General features: G+C 32.3%; 1 long non-coding RNA gene across 1 annotated transcript in view; it reads right to left on the bottom strand.

Annotated features, from left to right (window-relative positions):
* Positions 1-20,500, bottom strand: part of LOC129989144 (uncharacterized) — a 53,241-nt gene that overhangs the window by 15,463 nt on the left and 17,278 nt on the right. The window contains exon 2 of the long non-coding RNA XR_008785731.1: positions 2,969-3,026. This is a non-coding gene — a long non-coding RNA (uncharacterized LOC129989144). The remainder of the gene's footprint in view (positions 1-2,968; positions 3,027-20,500) is intronic.

A 20,500-nucleotide genomic window follows, 5' to 3' on the forward strand; every position in this document is an offset into this window, starting at 1 on the left:
AAAGAAAAAGGAAGAATGAAAATAGTCAAACGAAAAACACGAGAAAATCAGCAGTAACGAAAATACAGCGAAAAAAGATCTGATTAATAAATAATTTCAAAAACTACGACATTCAGGGTGTTTATAGGATTACTGGATAAAAATGATAAAAAATAAAAAACAAAACTGGTGGGAATGGTCTCCCAAAAACTTTCTCGCATGCTTACTAATAAATGTGTTATCTCAGAGAACGTTGCCTTTCACGGCATTGGCATATAATAGTGAAGAAATATTTACCTTTAGCAAGAATTTAGTATTCTTACTGAATCTATTACGCCTTTTTGGCGATTGATGCCTGGTCTGCGGTTAGCAGTAATCGAAAAATCAAATATGAGTTTCAGACGGGATTTTTTTTCAATCTATTGAAACTGAAATACAATTATAATCACAAAATCACATACTAAAATTGATATCTTCAAGTCATTACGTTTTTGAGTATCGTGTATACATGTTACTGAAAATACAGACCGACAAATGATGAACTCTTTGTTGGATTTGGCTTAAAATTTGACAGTTGTCAATACTATAGAATCTAAATCTGTGCACCGAATTTTAACGTTTGTAGAGTTTGAAAGCTATTGTGTTATCTTATATTTGAACAACCGGATGAATAGACTTCCTCTGAACGGATTTTGCTCAAAGATTGACAGAAATTTACAAATTGGGTGTAAATATTGTGTAATAAATTTCATCCATGAATTTCATCCATTTCCCATTTTAAAACTTGACATTTTTTTTTTTCCATTTTTTACAAACTTCAAACATTTTGTTCCACCTCAAAATGTTTTTGTATTGCAACAAATTTTTAAAACATTCGTTTTTAACCAAAAGGCGGCTCCATTAATACCAAACTAATATCTAAGAAAAAAATTAAGACCATTTTCGTTCCACCCTAGTGTACAATCTAGCCTATAGTAGTTTCTATGGATACACTAGATTGTCCGTTGGTTTGTTTTCCTCTTTTGAATCGAAGTTAAGACGCATATGGAACAATCCACCGATTATCTACTTCAATATAATCGTTTCGCATTTCAATTTACCGAAATCCTCCGCTGATCTTCTTTTGTATAAAGGATATCCATGGTTTCCTGTAACTATGTTGGATATTAATGTTCAAAAGAGGTTTAGAGCATTTCGAGTCTATCATATATGGTGAAATTGGATTCAGCGTATTCCAAGATACATGCACTATATTTTTCATCTCAACTTTATTCAAATCCATATCGATTTGGGCATTGAGTATATCATCTTATATTTCATCGTCGATTTCAGTTTAGCCAATTTTATTATAGAGCTGATTTGTATATGTGTGTGTGACAGTCCTTTCTTTCTTTAGCGATTCCACTGAGTGCAAGAAATAAGCGCTACAAAAAAATATACTGTTCAATTACAACGGGATGTTACATGAAATATTCAAATCAAATCAAAATAAAAACAAATTGAAATTTATGAAAATTTAATTTAACAAAGCAATCGGAAACATTGAACTGGAATTGTAAAATAATTAGCATAACGTGTATTATATCCAATAGATGGTGTCATTTTACAGGGCACCATCTATTGGACACCATTATCAAAAATAGAAATAAACATTTTATCTGTCATAAGTGCGACATTTAAGTGATTGGTATATAAAAATATGTGCTCATTTGATTGAAAAGTTGTATTAAAATTTCAAAGCAATTGGCGAAGAACTTTCAGAGGTTTAAGGTCTTAAAGAAACATTTATATTTTTATTTACATTTCTATCCTCGATTTCTGATGTTCGTTGTGCAACCCCCCCCCCCCTTCCGAATCAGGATTGATTGATTGGGAGAGAAGGGGGGGATGTGTGTGAAAATATTCATTTCTTTTATTAACATTTCGAAAATATTATTTTATTGCTACTTATTCTGTACTTTTGTATCCTCGGTAAAATTTTATTAATTTTTTTTGTTTTTATTAAAATATAATTCTTATTATTATGAATTTTAAATCTTTCCATAATTTTATTTTCTTTATCAGAAAATATGTTAACAAACTGAATTGAGGATACCAATATATTTCATGGTATATATTAAAATATATTATGTTGAATCTCATTGGTTTTTTTTTTACAATTTATATTGCATAATATAATAATGTTACATTACATTTTTAATGTCGAAACCACCGGAAGTGGTCTCCTCAAATCTTTCTCGCATAATCTCTAATAAACTTGTCATGCCAGAGAATACCGCGCGCACAATAGTCAAGAAATATTAATTTTTGGCATGAATATAACATTTTTGCTTATCTAGCGAGTCGTAATTGGCGAGTTATTTGGCGATTAATCCGTTGTATGCATCAATAGTATGTAAAACTCATATTTGTGTTTTAAACGCGTTTTTCCAAAACTATTGATACAAATATGGGACACAAAACTATATTTTTAGACATAAAAATATTTTTAGACATGTTTCTGAAAGTACAGACCGACAGACGATTAACCCCCTGTTGCATTTAGCTCAAATTTTGATAGGTGTGTACACTATAAATGTTAAATATATGTACCGAATTTTTTTCTGTCTATCTCTCTTCGTTTTGTAGTCATCATCATATTCGAATAGCCGGACAGACAGACTTTTTCAGAATGGATTTTGCTCAAAATTTAACGGAAATCAGCATATTTGGAGTAAAGACCGTATTCCAAATTTCAACGCTCCAGCTCAAACTGTTTTCGAGTTATTATTATTATTATTATTATTATTTTTTTTACAGACAGACAGACGGAAATTTTCCAAAAAGGTGTTTTTTCCAATTTAGAGAGTTCTAAAAAGGGCAGATTCGTCAAAATCTCGAGATGCAATTTTTTTGCCGATTACTTTTTTACTTTCTCTATACTTCGCATACGAGAAAGTAAGAAAGAGAAAGTCGTCTTATGGAAAATCGAAAAATTTTACAAACTTACTCATTTAGTAAAAGAGAAGATGCTCCCTGCCTTCCTGGTTGATGGTCGAGATACTCATCTAAAAAAGGATATTTGAGATTTCAATTAGCTGTTAAAACTTAACTACTACTTATTTTGTAATAAGAGGTTCAGTGTAGAGGTACTGTGATTCAAAATAATGCCAGATTTCCTATTAGGCAATTACTTAGGGGAGCTAGTCTGGATGAGAAAGGTGCGAAAAAATGCTATTAGACTAGATTATAATAAAATAACAAATTACTTAATTTATAAAAATAAAAATTCTAAGAATAATAAAATATTAGGAATTTATTAAGCACAATTGGTCAGATTTCTATAAATACTCGTTACATTTACTTTACTATTACAGTATTTATAATTCAATGAGCGTCTTTTTAAGTTGTTGCTTCTTATGGCACTTAGACAAGCCCGCTGTTACGAAGATAGCGATTTAAGCCGATAGGGGGTGCGTCTCTTGTTTTAGTAGCGCCAACTAGGGCCAAGAGTACGACTTTGCCACTCACACATCTCACAATCGCTTGCATCAATCCAAGAGATCGGGGAAGAGGGGTGCAGTATCTTCTGAGGGTAAAGATCCCTGAGCACCCAAGGACACAAGTCTGACTTCTAGCTCAAATGATGATGACACTCTCACATTCGCTTGTAAAACCAATTTTTACAAGGGGGCACTTTCACACATCTCACAGACAGAACAGAGGGTAAGGAACAACCATGCCCGAATCAAGACTCGACCCCGGGATACCCAGATCAAGGGGAAGACGCGCTACCCCTAGGCCTGGAAGACGGCAAAATTTACTGCACAGTTTACTATTTATTGTTGTTTATCCCCCTCGGACTGAACACCAATTCAGACCAAGTCCAAGAGATCGGGGAAAGAGGGGTGCAGTAGCTTCTGAGGGTAAAGATCCCTGAGCACCCAAGGACACAAGTCTGACTTCTAGCTCAAATGATGATGACACTCTCACATTCGCTTGTAAAACCAATTTTTACAAGGGGGCACTTTCACACATCTCACAGACAGAACAGAGGGTAAGGAACAACCATGCCCGAACCAAGACTCGACCCCGGGATACCCAGATCAAGGGGAAGACGCGCTACCCCTAGGGCTGGAAGACGGCAAAATTTACTGTACAGTTTACTATTTTATGTTGTTTATCCCCCTCGGACTGAACACCAATTCAGACCAAGTCCAAGAGATCGGGGAAAGAGGGGTGCAGTATCTTCTGAGGGTAAAGATCCCTGAGCACCCAAGGACACAAGTCTGACTTCTAGCTCAAATGATGATGACACTCTCACATTCGCTTGTAAAACCAATTTTTACAAGGGGGCACTTTCACACATCTCACAGACAGAACAGAGGGTAAGGAACAACCATGCCCGAACCAAGACTCGACCCCGGGATACCCAGATCAAGGGGAAGACGCGCTACCCCTAGGCCTGGAAGACGGCAAAATTTACTGCACAGTTTACTATTTATTGTTGTTTATCCCCCTCGGACTGAACACCAATTCAGACCAAGTCCAAGAGATCGGGGAAAGAGGGGTGCAGTAGCTTCTGAGGGTAAAGATCCCTGAGCACCCAAGGACACAAGTCTGACTTCTAGCTCAAATGATGATGACACTCTCACATTCGCTTGTAAAACCAATTTTTACAGGTGGGCATATTCACACAACTCACAGATAGAATAGAGGAAGAACAACCAAGCTCGAACCGGGACTCGAACCCAGGACGCCCAGATCACGGGGAAGACGCGCTACCCCTATGCCAGGACACCGGCTCTGTTTAAGTAAAATTGTGTGCTGACTAGGTGGTTCGCAGCCATGAGTCATAATAAATAAATATATCTATTTTCACAAACAATATAATAAAAAAATTAATCTTAAATGAAGATTAGCATGTAGATCAAATTGAAAATGCATTTCAATGTTTAATTTACCAATTTATTAAAAGGGAGACCACATAATGTACACTGCTTAAGGCCTCTACTGCATAATAAGATGATTCCATCAAATGGTTTTGATGATAATGATAATGATGATAACGAGGATGATAAGGATGATTTTGGGTAGTGGTCTCCCTAAAACTTCTTCGCATACTTTCTAATAAAGATATTATCCCTTGTGTGGCATTGGTGTACAAAAGTTACGAAATATTAATTTAGCATTTTTACTGAATATATCGTGTTATTTTCGGCGATAAATCCTTGGCGTGCTTTTTATAGTATCGGAATGTTTTAGGAGCGTTTTTCGCAACCAATCAGGACAAAAATCTAACACAAAACTGCACTTGTAGTTACAAAATCACATAACAGATTTGATATATTTAAATCATTGCAACTTTTAAGTTATCGCGTTTACATGTTTCTGAAAGTACAGACAGATAGACGATCAACTGCTCGTTGGATTTGGCTCAAAGTTTGATATGGGTCTACATTGTAGAGGTTAAATCTATATGCCAAATCTTATCTATCTAGCTCTCTTCGTTTTGTAGTTATCGTGTTAACTTATATTCAAACAGCCGGACAAACCGACTTGTTCTGAAAGTATTTTGCTCAAAATTCGATAAAAATCTACAAATTTGTTGTAAAGACCATATACCAAATTTCATCCCTCTAGCCCAAAGCGTTTTTGAGTTATCTTTGTCACAGACAGACAGACAGATAGGTAAACCGACAGACAGACGGACAGTTACCAGAAAATGTGTTTTTCGAACTCAGGAAGTTCTAAAACGTGTAGATTCGCCAAAATCTCGAGTTCGAATTTGTTGACGATTATAATACTTTCTCTATACTACGTATACGAGAAATTAAAAATAGTCAAACAGCATTTAAAAACAAAGAATGTTCTCTTTTTATTGTATATTTTGAGCAAGTGCACCTTAGAAAATCCCTTCTTACAAGCACTTTTCAAATTCAGTCCGTGGATCAACAGATCTTTTCCAAACGTTTGAGAAGCAATGCATTAAGGATTTTTATTTTCTCTTATACGAAAGGAAAATATTATAACAGTCAAAAATTCTACTTCGAATTTTTCACTGCCAGCATGTGAGCACGAAAACTTGGAAAAGCTTCGAACTAGCAAATCTTTGAGATTTGATATATGAATTTATCCCCAATTCTTTTATTTCATTTGAGTGAAACTTTATAATTTTATTTAAGTATGTGTTAGTCAGGAAAGAATATTACGTAAAAGTTTCATATTATTATCTGCATTATTTTTTGAAAAATTCATCTAATCCGTGGAGGAAGGAAGGTATCTCGAAATATGACTACAAATACGAAAAAATCGAATTACGTACCGATAAAAATCATATTTTAGCAGTGTTGTTTTATAATTTCAAATGGTTTCTGTATAGCCGTTATCCAGAAAAACGTGATGTATACACATTTTCTGCATTCCAGGCCGTGAACCTGTTTTTTTAATGTTTTTTGTGACATTTAATTTATTTTTATTTTATTTATTTTCTTCTTCTTATTATTATTATTATAAAATTTTATTTATTTATTTATTTTGAAACAAACACACACATGATACAGTAGGTCTCGATCCATTCCGAATACGACATTCTGATATAAACCATTGTTACTACTTCAAAACAGAAATAGATGTATTCTTTTAAAAACTTTTTTTAAGAATAGAGGCAAGAACATGTAGGCAACATTTATTATTATTATTATAATTTTTTTATATTAATAATTTAATTTTTTTTTTTTTTTTTTGAGTATGATAAACACTAATATAGGTTTATTACAGAACATGAAAACCGCTGTTTTTTTATCACAGATGTTTCTAGAATTTGTTCATAGATGGCAGCAGGGTATTGTCAACTTTATTGGAAGCCAAGTTGATTACATTTTCTTACAAATAAGCATTCGAATACCTTGTTCCTCCAAGGAGGCCATCTTAAATAATAAAATATATTATTAAGAACACTTTTACATCACTTATATTTCGTTTGTTCTCTTGTCTACCCTTCAGAAAGGTTATTTTTTATAAAACTGTTGTCTAAATAACTAATTTTTTTTAATCATTTTTCGGTCAAAATCTTATGTTGACGTATTAAGTTACGAATTTCCTAAGTAGATTAGGCTGCTGGATTATAAATGCAGCAGAGAAACAGCAATAAATAAATAAAATAAATTTGGGAAAATATAAATTTTATAAATCATAAAATATTAAGATAATATTAACATTTTTGACAAGTATAATTATGTTCTTATCTGTTTCATTATGTTTACTTACGTTGTATTACAGTATTTACAAACATGAAGCGTCTGCTTAAGTAATATTGTGCCAAAATAAACGCAGATGCCGGATCATGAGTCAGAATAAATAATAACATGCATTTTCACAAATTTATTCAAAAAAAAAAAAAACCTAAAATAAATCATTAATATTTTGATGAAGTAAAGCATATGTAAAAATAAACTGAATTTATCAATTTATTAAGAGTAGAGTTTCATAATGCCCACTGCCTATAGCGCGAAATACTTAAAGCTAACACTAATAATGCTGCAACGAAGTTTTTTTTTTTTTTTTTTTTGAAAAATGCTCAATAGAAAACGAATAGCAATGCATTTATGTAACGTACTAGACACTATATTTATATAATGTAATTTTCAATGACTTTCATAAAAAATTAAGATATACAAATATAGTGTCTGAGAGAAGTTTGGCTTACAATTGCTCAAATTATATTATATTTTAATTTAAAAAAAGAAAAAGGATAAGAAAATAATTTGAATATTAGATCTTGGTATCCTAAAGAAACTTATTTGATTAAAATTTTATCTGGGGTTAGATGATAACGCCAGGGCCGATAATTTTCAATTCTTACTGTGGACGAAAAAATAAAACAGCTAAACTCCGCATAAGGGGGTAAAAAGTAGATTTAAAAATTAAAAACGTTGTTTATGCTTATGCGTATCTCAATGGGGGACATCTCAATTATGGGCATGTGAAGTTGCTGTATAAGAAATCATATTCTTGCTTTCCTTGTGGGTATAACAATTGTTTATGACTGAGTTACCTCCATGTCAATACCAGGTAATGGACCTTCATGGATTGTGGACAAATGAGCTGTAACGTCGTCATGGGGGCCATTTCGCATTCATCTCAGGACTGGATTTATGGTCATGGCAGCCTGATGAATTAGTTCACCTCGTTTTGACCAATCAATGACACAAAGTGGGAGGGCGGGGGTAGCATCTTTGCAGTTGCGGTTATGTTAATGAATGGAATACAAAGCAAAGGACTAATAAAACCTGTGGCAGTTCTCGTCTCAACTTTTTTTTTTTTTTTTTTTGTACAGTAACACAATATAATGCATTTTCTGCTTAATTTCGTCGTCATATACGCAATCCGGATATATTTTTTTCCCCTCATTTGTCCAATAGTCTTCATTAGGCACATGGATACATTAAAATATTTTTGAGCTATCGCGTTCAGACAGAGACGTACCCATAGACAAAATTTGACACAAATGTACTATTATAGTGCTAAGATGTCTTATGGAATTTCATTTGTTGACCTCGCTACTTAGTTTAGTTTTAGTTATATTAACGTCCCGTTTGAAGCATTTTGTGACGGACCTCGTCATTTTGAACCGCGGTCAGATGACGAGGACGACACCTGAGCTGGCACCCCCCTCTCCACACCACACCAGCGGGAGGACGTTTGATCATGACGGATTTAACGTGCAACAGACCCCCTTACACGACGGTTCTTCGGTGGAATCGGGTCACGAACCTGAAACCCTCCGGTTCCGAAGCCGAGACCTTACCAACTGGCCACCGCGGCCCGACCTCGCTACTTATAGAAGCAATTGTGTTCGAAATTTACCGAGACCGATTGACTGACATAAATAGACTTAATAATTTAAAAATAAAGGTCAAACAAAAAGGTTTCTTCAAAGAGGTCTATAATATACAGATTCATTTGAAAATCTCTGGTCAACTGTTTTTTTTTTTTTTTTTTTCCTTTTTTCTACGAAAGAGACAAATAGAAAATACTGTAATAGTAAAAAAAATTCGAACTTGAAATTTCAATAACGTTTTAATTTCAAACTACTCCGAGTTTAAAAAGTACATTTTCCTTTCCCTTATGCGTAGTACAGAGAAAAGATGGTAACCGTCAAAAAATTTTGAAGCGAGATTTTCACGTATCTTCACTATTAAGACCACCCTGAGTTCGAAAAACACATTTTTAGAAAATATCCGTCTGTCTGTCTGTGACAAAGATAACTCAAAGACGCTTTCAGTTAGGCGGATGATATTTGGTATACGGTCTTTACACTAAATGTGTAAATTTAATTTTGAGCAAAATCTATTCAAATGAGGTCTGTCTGTGCGCCTGTTCGAATATAAATCAGCAAGATAATTACAAAATGAGGAGAGGCTAAATGAATAAAATTCGGTACACATATATAACATCTATAGTATAGGCCCCTATCAAATTTTAAGCCAAACCTGAGAATGGATTGATCGTTTCAGAAACATGCAGATGCAATAACTTTAAAGAATGCAGCAACTTAAATATATCAAATTTGATACGTGACTTTGCGACCACATGTGTATTTTTGTTTCAAATCTTTGTTCTAATTGGTAAGGAAACCGTGCCTAAAATTCAAATTCGATTTCCAGATATTATTAACAGCATGCCAGGGATTAATTAATTCGCCAAGAATCATAGGATAAGATTCAGTAAAATTACTAAATTCACGCCAAAGTGTGATATTTCGTAACTACTGTACGCCAATACCATGCAAGACATGGATAACATCTTTATTAGAGAGTATGAGAGAAAGTTTTGTGGAAACCGTTCTTGCTGGTTTGGAATTGTGTCTGTGTGCTTTCCTGTGTATGAATATGATAACTTGAAATATTTTGTGTTAAAAATATTAAGTTCGGTGAGTGAGCTTCAAATCAAATCCGTAGGTTTTTAACAAATTTAGATAAAATATATATGGAGCAAGTTTGTCTGTTATATGTAAGTGAACACGATAATTCTAAAATGTCAAGGGCTGGCTGATAAAATTCCGTTTTTAGCATCCAAAATGCAGATTTTTCAGAGTGAACCGAAGTTTAACCCCCTTCTTCGCCAAGTTGCAATAACGCGCCAAAGCTGACAACCTCCGTTTCCTCTAGACTGGCAAACCTATTACCTTCATCTTTATTATGCGTTATGATTGGACATCTGCTCCCTCGCTTTTGAACATTTCGCAAAACACGGTACAAGACCGTTGTTGGCAAGTTGGCGATTTTTGAAAATTACGCCAAGCAATGGTTAAACTCCGGTTGTACCATTTTTCATTAAATTTTGATTTTAATTCGTCAAAGAGTTGACCATTCCTTTATTTATTATTTTTTTTTATATTCAAATACATTTAACCTTTTGAGGTGTACTACCCGTTAAATTTTAAACCCAAAACAAAAAAATTTGTAGAAACCTATTTAGGCCTATAGGAGTACATATAATAAATTTCGTGAAGATTGCATTTATAATTTTGATTTTTTTAAGGGGTTGATATTCCATCTCCTGGGACCCTGCGCCGCTAGAGCTCTGAAAAGTGCGACTAAGCTGGCATTACAGCAAAGAGCGAAAATGAATAAAATCTATAGAATTTGAATTAAAAAATACTACGTTATACCTGTGTAGAAGATTTAGCGAGATCAAAGGAGCACCAAAAAGAGGCATACTCAGATTCGCTGTAAGAGGGCATTTTTGAAGCATTTTTGGTGTTTCGGAAAAAAAGTAGTTGATCTCTCCGCGTTATTTTCAATACAATTAATTTACAAAAAAATCCACTTTTACATTTAAAATAAAAAATAAGCTATAGTAAATAATTAAAATAGTTTTGCACTATTAAATAAAAGGAACGTTAGCGAAATTCAAAATAAAAAAGTAGGAAACTCCGTTCAGTTCTAAGTAAAAATGACCAAAGCTACTCATAAAAAAGAAAGAAAAATACAAAATTTAGACAAATACTAAGGGTTGGTCATTTCCAAGAATTTTGACCCTCCCCAACACTATTTTTCGAATTGAGTTCGTTTTCCACGAAAAAGGGAGAATAGCAAGTGGTCTGTTTCCGGCATAGCGTTCCGCGGAGTAACACGGTCGGAGCAATATTCCAGCTGATGGAATATCTAATTTTATCCAACGCTTATACGTATGCTTTCTCTATAAAAAAATTAAAAATATATTGAATAAATAGTTTAAGATACAGCCAACAATATAACACTGAAATAATTTCTCTGACAATTATTTTTTACTAGAAAAAAATTAACAAAATTCCTTGAAAAAAATGGGCTTTTATATAATGTGCTGTAGCTAGAAATTACGGATCAGCTTGATTTAAGCTGTCATCGATTATTAAGAAAGGAGATTAAAAGTGAATCTTTTTATACATTTTTTATAATCTTTTTACATAACATATCCCCCCCCATTTATATTTGAATTTAACGATTTTAAAAGCGAGCGAAGTTATGTGTTCCTTGTAGTGGAGCACTCCGGCGCAAGGGGTTAAACTTGAAAATTCAAAAACACAAAAACTTAAACATGAATGAAATTCGACGCGTTGTTTAGTTACCAAAATAACAATTCTGTAATAATTTTAGTTTCAGTGACTTGAAAGGAAGGCATCCAAAATACATATTGTGTTTTCTCCACTATATTGCGAAGCACAAAGCACTCATGTGCAAGATTGTTCCATTCACAGAAATTCGGAAATGGGTAACATAAATGATACTTCGCAACATCTTTCCAGCTTACTATTTTCTCCTATTCCTTTGCAATAAAAATATGTCGGAGAGATCAGCACCGCTGATTTTGATTATTATAATAACTCTTTATCTTTATAATTGTAATGAATTCTCGAATAATAATATTTTCCAATAACATATTTTATAATTGAGATAAATATGGATAAGTATAAGGAATGTAAGGAAAATTTTGAAATTAATTTTTCATTTAAAATTAATTCCCTAAAATAATTACTGAATTAAAATCTCCTTCCTAAAGAATTAATCATTAATTAATCTATTGAAAATTAAGTTAGACTAGGTAAAACACTAAATATTGTGATGCAAATAAGAGACACTTTGCAGTACAGGTTTAGAAAATATTAAATAAAATTTTCTTTGTTGATACGCACATTTAATCGAGGGCGTATTCTTTTCTGTAAGACATCTTCCTTCTTTGCATTTTCTTCGGCGTTATCTTGTTTTCATTTCTTAAGTAGTCTGATTTTTCTTCTCAAATTGTTAGGATTGTTTAGAAATGCAACATCTCTGATGAGTTTTGCAGCTGCACGAATGAACTTTAATGGGCAATTAAAAATGCGAAGAAATGCTGAATAGAACCAATTATTAATAGCTATTTTTTTTCTATTTTTACGCATCTTTATTTTATATGACTGGAACAAGATAAAGATAGAATTTAGCAGTCAATTTTCTACTCCATTTCGATACACAAGAAATTAAAAATTTTCTTCAGTTACATAATTTCCATAACAATGCACTAATCAAATATTTTCCGAACGTAGTTATCATTTAATCCATTATTCTATTTAAATTTTGATTTTTTTTTTTTTACAAAAGACGTCATTTGGTAATGAATTTGAAAAAAAAAATAATTTAAGATTGCAATATATTTGTAAAAAAAATTCGAAATTTAAACAGTAAAAAAAAAAAAATTACTATTATAAATAAATAAAAGTGTGTCTTAAAGTACATAATTAAAAGTGCGTCTTAAAAACTTTTTTGAAATTCATTCATTCGAGATTATTTTAGAAAAATCTGAATAATATCTCATGAATGGAAAGATATTAACTAAAAACAAAGTTTATTTTATTTTGCTTCTTTTCGCATTTCCAACAAGGTTTTGATGTTTAAATCATAGAGCAACGCTAAGTAGTCAAACATTTGCCAATAATCAAGAAGAAAGTGTAGGCACCCTCTACAGCGCAGACTGTGTACCAAATCTGACATAGATGCATTTTGCGTCTCAGAGCGATTTTCTAAAATTTTAGTTAATTAAGAACTAAGCAAAATTTAGGCTGTTTTCCGCAATAACTCCTGCAAATATTATAACACAAAACGGATTTTTATAGCATTAAAATTCTCCTTTTTACTTTCTCGTATAGGAAGCATAAAGTATTGCAATCATTAAAAAAAATGACCTCGAGATTTGAACGAATCTCCACGTTTCCTTGAGTTCGAAAAACACATTTTCAAAAAATGTCCCTCTGTCTGCTCATGACAACGATAAATCAAAAACGCTTTGAGCGAGATTATTGAAATTTGGTATACGGTCTTTACACCAAAGCTGAAAATGTCTGTCAAATTTTGAGTAAAATCTGTGCAGAGGAGATCCGTCTATCCGGCTGTTTCAATATAAGTTAATAACGATAATTACAAAACGAAGGGTGCCAGATAAATAAAATTCTGTGCACAGACTTAACATCTATAATGTAGATATTTGTCAAATTTTGTTTGAATTCTAACTACGGGTTGATTGTCCGTCTGTCTATACTTTCAGAAACACGTAAATGCGATAATTCAAAGACGCAATGACAAAAATTTGTGACAACAAGTGTAGTTTTTTTCTCAATTTTTTTGTTTCACTCGGTTAAGGAATCGCGTGTCTAAAACACAAATTAGATTTTTGGGTAGTATTAATGCATGCCAGGGATTTCTCGCCAAGGATGACGCGATAGATTCTGTAAAAATGTGAAATTCACGCCAAAAACTAATACTTTGTCCATATGAGGCATTCACTGACTTGTCAAGTTTATTAGAAAGTATGCGAAAACGTTTTGCGGTGACTATTCCTGTTGGTTTTTGCGTAATTTTCCATAATAAAATTTATTTTTCAATGAAACTTAAATCATTTTTATTGTTTCATCAAATAATTTTTTTTTGTTGTCGAAAGAATTCCAATTATCGGCATAATTTAGATAAGAGAAAGAGAAAAGATATTAACCCAAAAAATAACGTGCAATTTGAAATAGATTAACAGGACATCTAAGTTTTTAAATGCACATTAATGACATGGGTGTGATTATATCAGGATGTATATAATAAATAGAACAATGCATTTCAATAACACTACTTTAATGTCTATCATAATGGTACTTTTATGAGGAAATCGCATACATCAAGAGATTTAGTTGAAATCAAATGCAACCAATATTCCGTTTGAACCAGCCAGTCGCCAAAGGTGGATAGTAGTTAATAAACCAACAGTTCAAGTTCATATTCCTTCTTGGCAAACAACAGACAAAACACGGAACCTTAAGGCTCATCACAAGAACATCAAAGATATTTTATCCTAGAGATAATACTTCTTTCTAACGGATCCCACTCGTCTAGCATCCAAACATTGATTGAAATTTCGCCCACTTCCTCATATTTCTCACGGGGAGTGCAATTTGGGATGTTGTCCAGGGGGCCTAATGATGGGTGGAGACCCTTATTTACTGTTGTGGTAGCCCCATAAACCACGACATCCTAGGCCGAGCGAGGGCACTGACACCTGTTGAATCAGTTCTACTCCAGTCTGTGCCATTCTCCAAGGTGATGGTCTCGTGTTAATTTCGTGAGGCCTGATAACTCCACCTCGAGAGTAATTTCTGACTCTCGGATCTGAAAAGAGGGTCAGAGCTACTTTCTCACTTCCTAATTCTAGGTTGTGTTGTTTCTTTCTGCCAAATGTGTCAAAAACAATGGGTGGTTAAATTGGGTTTAACGGCACATCAAGTTGTCAACGGGTCACCCATTCTCGCAGGTGGGAATGAATGGCGAGGCCTTGGTTTGTTCGGAAAGGCACTGATTAAGCAGTGAATTTAAATACTATGATTAACATTTTGATGATTCAGACTTGTGAAGAAGGTCATGGGCTGAATAATGTATGGAATAAAATTCATTTTAATAATTCTTTTTCTGAATTTAAGAAAAAATGATGGGCGAAGAATGTCATGGGGTCAATAATTTATGGAATAAAATTAATTTTAATAAATCTTTTCTGAATTTCAGAAAAAAAAATGACTTTTGAAGAACGTCATGGGCTCAATAATGTATGGAATAAAATTCATTTTAATAAATCTTTTCTAAATTTCAGAAAAAAATGATTCACGAAGTATGTCATGGGCTCAATAATGTATGGTTTAAAATTTATTTTAATAATTCTTTTTCTGAATTTAAGAAAAAATGATTTGTGAAGAATGTCATGGGCTCAATAATGTTTGGAATAAAATTCATATTAATAATTCTTTTTCTGAATTTAAGAAAGAATGACTTTTGAAGAACGTCATAGGCTCAATGATGTATAAAATAAAATTCATTTTAATAATTATTTTTCTGAATTTAAGAAAAAATGATTTGTGAAGAATGTCATGGGCTCAATAATGTTTGGAATAAAATTCATATTAATAATTCTTTTTCTGAATTTAAGAAAGAATGACTTTTGAAGAACGTCATGGGCTCAATGATGTATGGTTTAAAATTTATTTTAATAATTCTTTTTCTGAATTTAAGAAAAAATGATTTGTGAAGAATGTCATGGGCTCAATAATGTTTGGAATAAAATTCATTTTAATAATTATTTTTCTGAATTTAAGAAAGAATGACTTTTGAAGAACGTCATGGGCTCAATGATGTATAAAATAAAATTTATTTTAATAATTCTTTTTCTGAATTTAAGAAAAAATGATTTGTGAAGAATGTCATGGGCTCAATAATGTTTGGAATAAAATTCATTTTAATAATTATTTTTCTGAAGTTAAGAAAGAATGACTTTTGAAGAACGTCATGGGCTCAATGATGTATGGTTTAAAATTTATTTTAATAATTCTTTTTCTGAATTTAAGAAAAAATGATTTGTGAAGAATGTCATGGGCTCAATAATGTTTGGAATAAAATTCATTTTAATAATTATTTTTCTGAATTTAAGAAAGAATGACTTTTGAAGAACGTCATGGGCTCAATGATGTATAAAATAAAATTCATTTTAATAATTATTTTTCTGAAGTTAAGAAAAATGATTTGTGAAGAATGTCATGGGCTCAATAATGTTTGGAATAAAATTCATTTTAATAATTATTTTTCTGAATTTAAGAAAGAATGACTTTTGAAGAACGTCATAGGCTCAATGATGTATAAAATAAAATTCATTTTAATAATTATTTTTCTGAAGTTAAGAAAGAATGACTTTTGAAGAACGTCATGGGCTCAATAATGTATGGTTTAAAATTTATTTTAATAATTCTTTTTCTGAATTTAAGAAAAAAATGATTTGTGAAGAATGTCATGGGCTCAATAATGTTTGGAATAAAATTCATATTAATAATTCTTTTTCTGAATTTAAGAAAGAATGACTTTTGAAGAACGTCATGGGCTCAATAATGTATGGTTTAAAATTTATTTTAATAATTCTTTTTCTGAATTTAAGAAAAAAATGATTTGTGAAGAATGTCATGGGCTCAATAATGTTTGGAATAAAATTCATATTAATAATTCTTTTTCTGAATTTAAGAAAGAATGACTTTTGAAGAACGTCATGGGCTCAATGATGTATAAAATAAAATTCATTTTAATAATTATTTTTCTGAAGTTAAGAAAAATGTACAAGTAGAGTTCTGTTATTGAAAAGTGGCTTGTGTTTTTCTTTCGAATTTATTTATTTATATTTTTTATCAAATTGTGATTTTACGTTCTTAGTTGTTTCAGTTACTTTCAGTTAATTAAAATGCACTCATGGCGCATATATTATTTAAATTATTTCAGTGATAAAAATGAAAGGAAGAAAAAGAAGAGTCCCATAGAAACGGGCCTAAAAGAATCTCATCTTTACTTTATGATATACATTGGGCACAAATAGAAAGAAACAGTCAAAGCCATTGGAAGTGGTCACCCCAAAACTTTCTCGCATATTCTATGAGAAGATCATCCTTGAGAACGTCTTATATGGGACTGGTGTACAATAGTTACGAAATATTGACTTTTGACTCAATCTTTCAAATTCATCAAGGCACCGTCTGCCGATCTTCATTTTCAGAAACATGTAAACATGCTAATTCAGAGATGCAATGAGTTAAATATCTCGAATTCGGCATAAGATTTTGTGACTACAATTGTAGTTCTATGTCAAATTTTTGTTTCAATCAGTTGGAAAAAACTCATCTAAAACACAAATTCTATTTTCGGATACTATTAACTCAATGCCAGAGATTAATCGCCAAATAACTCGCCAAGGATTATAGATTCAGCAAAAATACTAAATTCATGCCAAAGGTTAATATTTTTTATCTATTGTAAGTCAATCCCTTGCAAGGCGTTTTTGTTGTTACTTACGGCACTTTAAAATCCCGCTGACAGTTATCTGTCAGCGATTGAGCGTCTCTTGTTTTTTCAGTAGCGCCAACTAGGGCCAAGAGTATGACTTAGCTACTCACGCGTCACAACCCTTTTTACGGACGGACTTCATGCATGCATTTCATTCACCCATCCACAGATCGTAATTTAGACCTGAAACAGAGAACGATCACCTCTGAACCAGTACTCCCAGTGGTATTACTCTCGACATGTGGGTTTTGTGACCACGACAGATTTATACGTGTGCCAGCCACCACCACACACGGAGAGTCTTCGGCCGGCGGAGTTTGTTCTCGCAAACCAGAAGATGCGAATCCAACGCCCAACCAACCAGGCTATCCCGGCCCTTTGCAAGGCGTTCTATGGGTTAACAACAGAATGTGATAGAAAGATTTTTGTGGGACCACTATGGCCGGTTTTGTATAAATACATATTTTGAGGCGCGAAGACTGTAATAGTTTCCCAAAAAGCATTGATGTTTAAAGGGCCGCGGTGGCCTGGTGGTAAGGTCTCGGCTTCGGAACCGGAGGGTTTCAGGTTCGAGACCCCATTCCACTGAAGAACCGTCGTTTAAGGGGGTCTGTAGGGATTGCAATACCGGACCAAAATTCCAATACCGGTATTCGGTATTTTTTAAATCTTAATACCGGGATACCGGTTTTAATACCGGTATTAGAAATTTTAGAAAAAGAAAGAAAACACAGGTGTTTCTTTGTTTTATTTGCCAGTTTTGTTAGAGAGTGTAAATATCACAAAAAATAGTTTGTAATTTATAAATTATTACAGTATGTAATCACAAAAAAGTAAAGAAACATCTTATTTATTTAAATCACAAAAAAAAAAAAAAATGTAAATATCACTATTCAGTCTGTGATACTATTACAAATTTTTGAAATGTGATCTTAAAAAGCATAATGCATCAATGGTACTGTCATTAAGCCTGAAAAGTAATTTTGTGTAAAAATGACCAGCTGTCGAAAACGCTGTTTCGGCATCTACGCTACTGGTGGTACTGTTAGCAATACGCGATATATTTATTCTAAGTATTTACCTCTAAATCCCTCATCTTCAAATAAATCGATTTCTCGTCGGATGGTTTTGGATATAGCTGATTTCTGTATTGTATTTTGGTTCGTTGAAATTTTTTTATTTATCGCTCATTCTAATTTTTGTTCAAGAGACAATTCCTTTTCACTATCGACAGTACTGACATCATAATCTTCGATAACTCAACCGAATTCTTCGGAATGTGGATAGGTTTGTGGGTAAAAAATTTTAAGAAAATGTACTCTAAACTTAATCAGATTTGAATGGGTTATTTTCTTTTCTTCTTTTTCATTTTCATTTTTAAAATCATTATAATTATGTAAATACCTTAAAACATTTTTTATTTCGGTATGCCTTTCTTCTTTGCGATCTTTCAATGTAATACATAATTCTTGAGATAGTGATGTGTGCTGTTCTTTCAGTGACTGCAACATGAAATTTATTGTTGTATTAGCTGTTAATAAATTAGAATCTCTCCGACACAATACCTCAATAGTCAGTTTTATTGGAAGTAGAGCTGATATAGTTCTGAATATTAAGTCGAATTCACTATCTGAAAAATTAATTTACAGATTTAAGTCGATTATTGCTTTTTGGATTGAATTTCTGAGTTTCAAAAATCGTTCCATCCTGAGGAGTAAACTGTTCCAACATGTTTTAGAATCTAATATTAACATATATTCTGTTTTAGTTTCAGTTAGTATATATTTTAGTAATATATCCTTTTTATAGGGGAAAGTTTAAATATCTTAACAATTTTTCGAACTTTATAAATTATAGGAAGCAATTCTTGATAGGTTAATATTTCATCCTCATTAGCAATATCTTCAACAATTACATTGTCATTATCTTCATTGTCAATATCACTCTCACTCTTACTCTTTTCAAAGTTGGAATCCGTAGTTTCTATATCCACAGTATTTGGATTCTTCTGATCTTTATTTTTTTGGTATAATACATCTATTACTCCTAATTGAATTCCATGTGCATATCACAACTGCTGATTTGCAGCAATCAACTTTCCAACTTTTTTCATAATTGTTGCTCCATCAATCGTTATGGATTCAATATTTTTTTCAGGGATAATCCATGTTTCACTAATTTAGATTGAAACAATTAATTAAGCCATTAATTAGCTAATTAATTTCGCCCTTAGGGAGACATAAAAACAAAAAAGTATACTATTTTGCTATGTTCGCGATATCTGAACATATAGTGGAGACAATTTTAAAAAATTTTAATTAATACCGAAAAACCGGTATTTAAACTTTTGAATACCGGTATTACAAAATTGTACAAATGGCTCAAAATACCAGTATTCGGTATCCCGGTATACCGGTATTGCAATCCCTAGGGGTCTGTTGCACGTTAAATCCGTCATGACCAAACGTCCTCCCGCTGGTGTGGCGTGGTGTGGAGAGAGGGGTGCCAGCTCAGGTGTCGTCCTCGTCATCTGACCGCGGTTCAAAATTACGAGGTCCGTCCCAAAATAGCCCTAGTGTTGCTTCAAACGGGACGTTAATATAACTAAAACTAAAAAAAAACTAATTGATGTTTAAAATTACAAGCACAAGAGAAATTGGAATGGCTGATAAGACTCAAAGTCTATAAAAATGCTCCAATATTTATATTTTGAAAATATAAATTCAAATAAATAAATAATAATAAAATAATTGCAATTATAGTAGTGCTGCTTTATTTATAAGAAATATGTTCGCCAACTTATCAAAAAGTTTGCAAAAAAAATGAAAAAATAATTTTTCAAAATGTTTTATCATCATGGAAAATTAATAAATAATCATTTGATTTTTTTTATTATGTGTATGATTAAATAAATCAATAAAAGATAAAATATTAGACTCGCTGAAAACCATTGCAAATTTTATACAAAATACCTGTATAAAACATTAAATCATTTTCAGGAACTATGAAATAATAAAAATTCAATCCCACACAAGGACAAGCATCTCAACATTAGGCTTTGAGTTTCTAAAATGTAATCATTTTCCATTTCAAACACAGTTATTAGGAATCCAGTCTTCTATCAAACAGCTAATTTTGCATAAATAAATATCATAAAGCTTTTTAAATTATTATTT

The sequence above is a fragment of the Argiope bruennichi genome, chromosome 10 (genome assembly GCF_947563725.1).
Source record: "Argiope bruennichi chromosome 10, qqArgBrue1.1, whole genome shotgun sequence".
Lineage (NCBI taxonomy): Eukaryota > Metazoa > Arthropoda > Arachnida > Araneae > Araneidae > Argiope > Argiope bruennichi.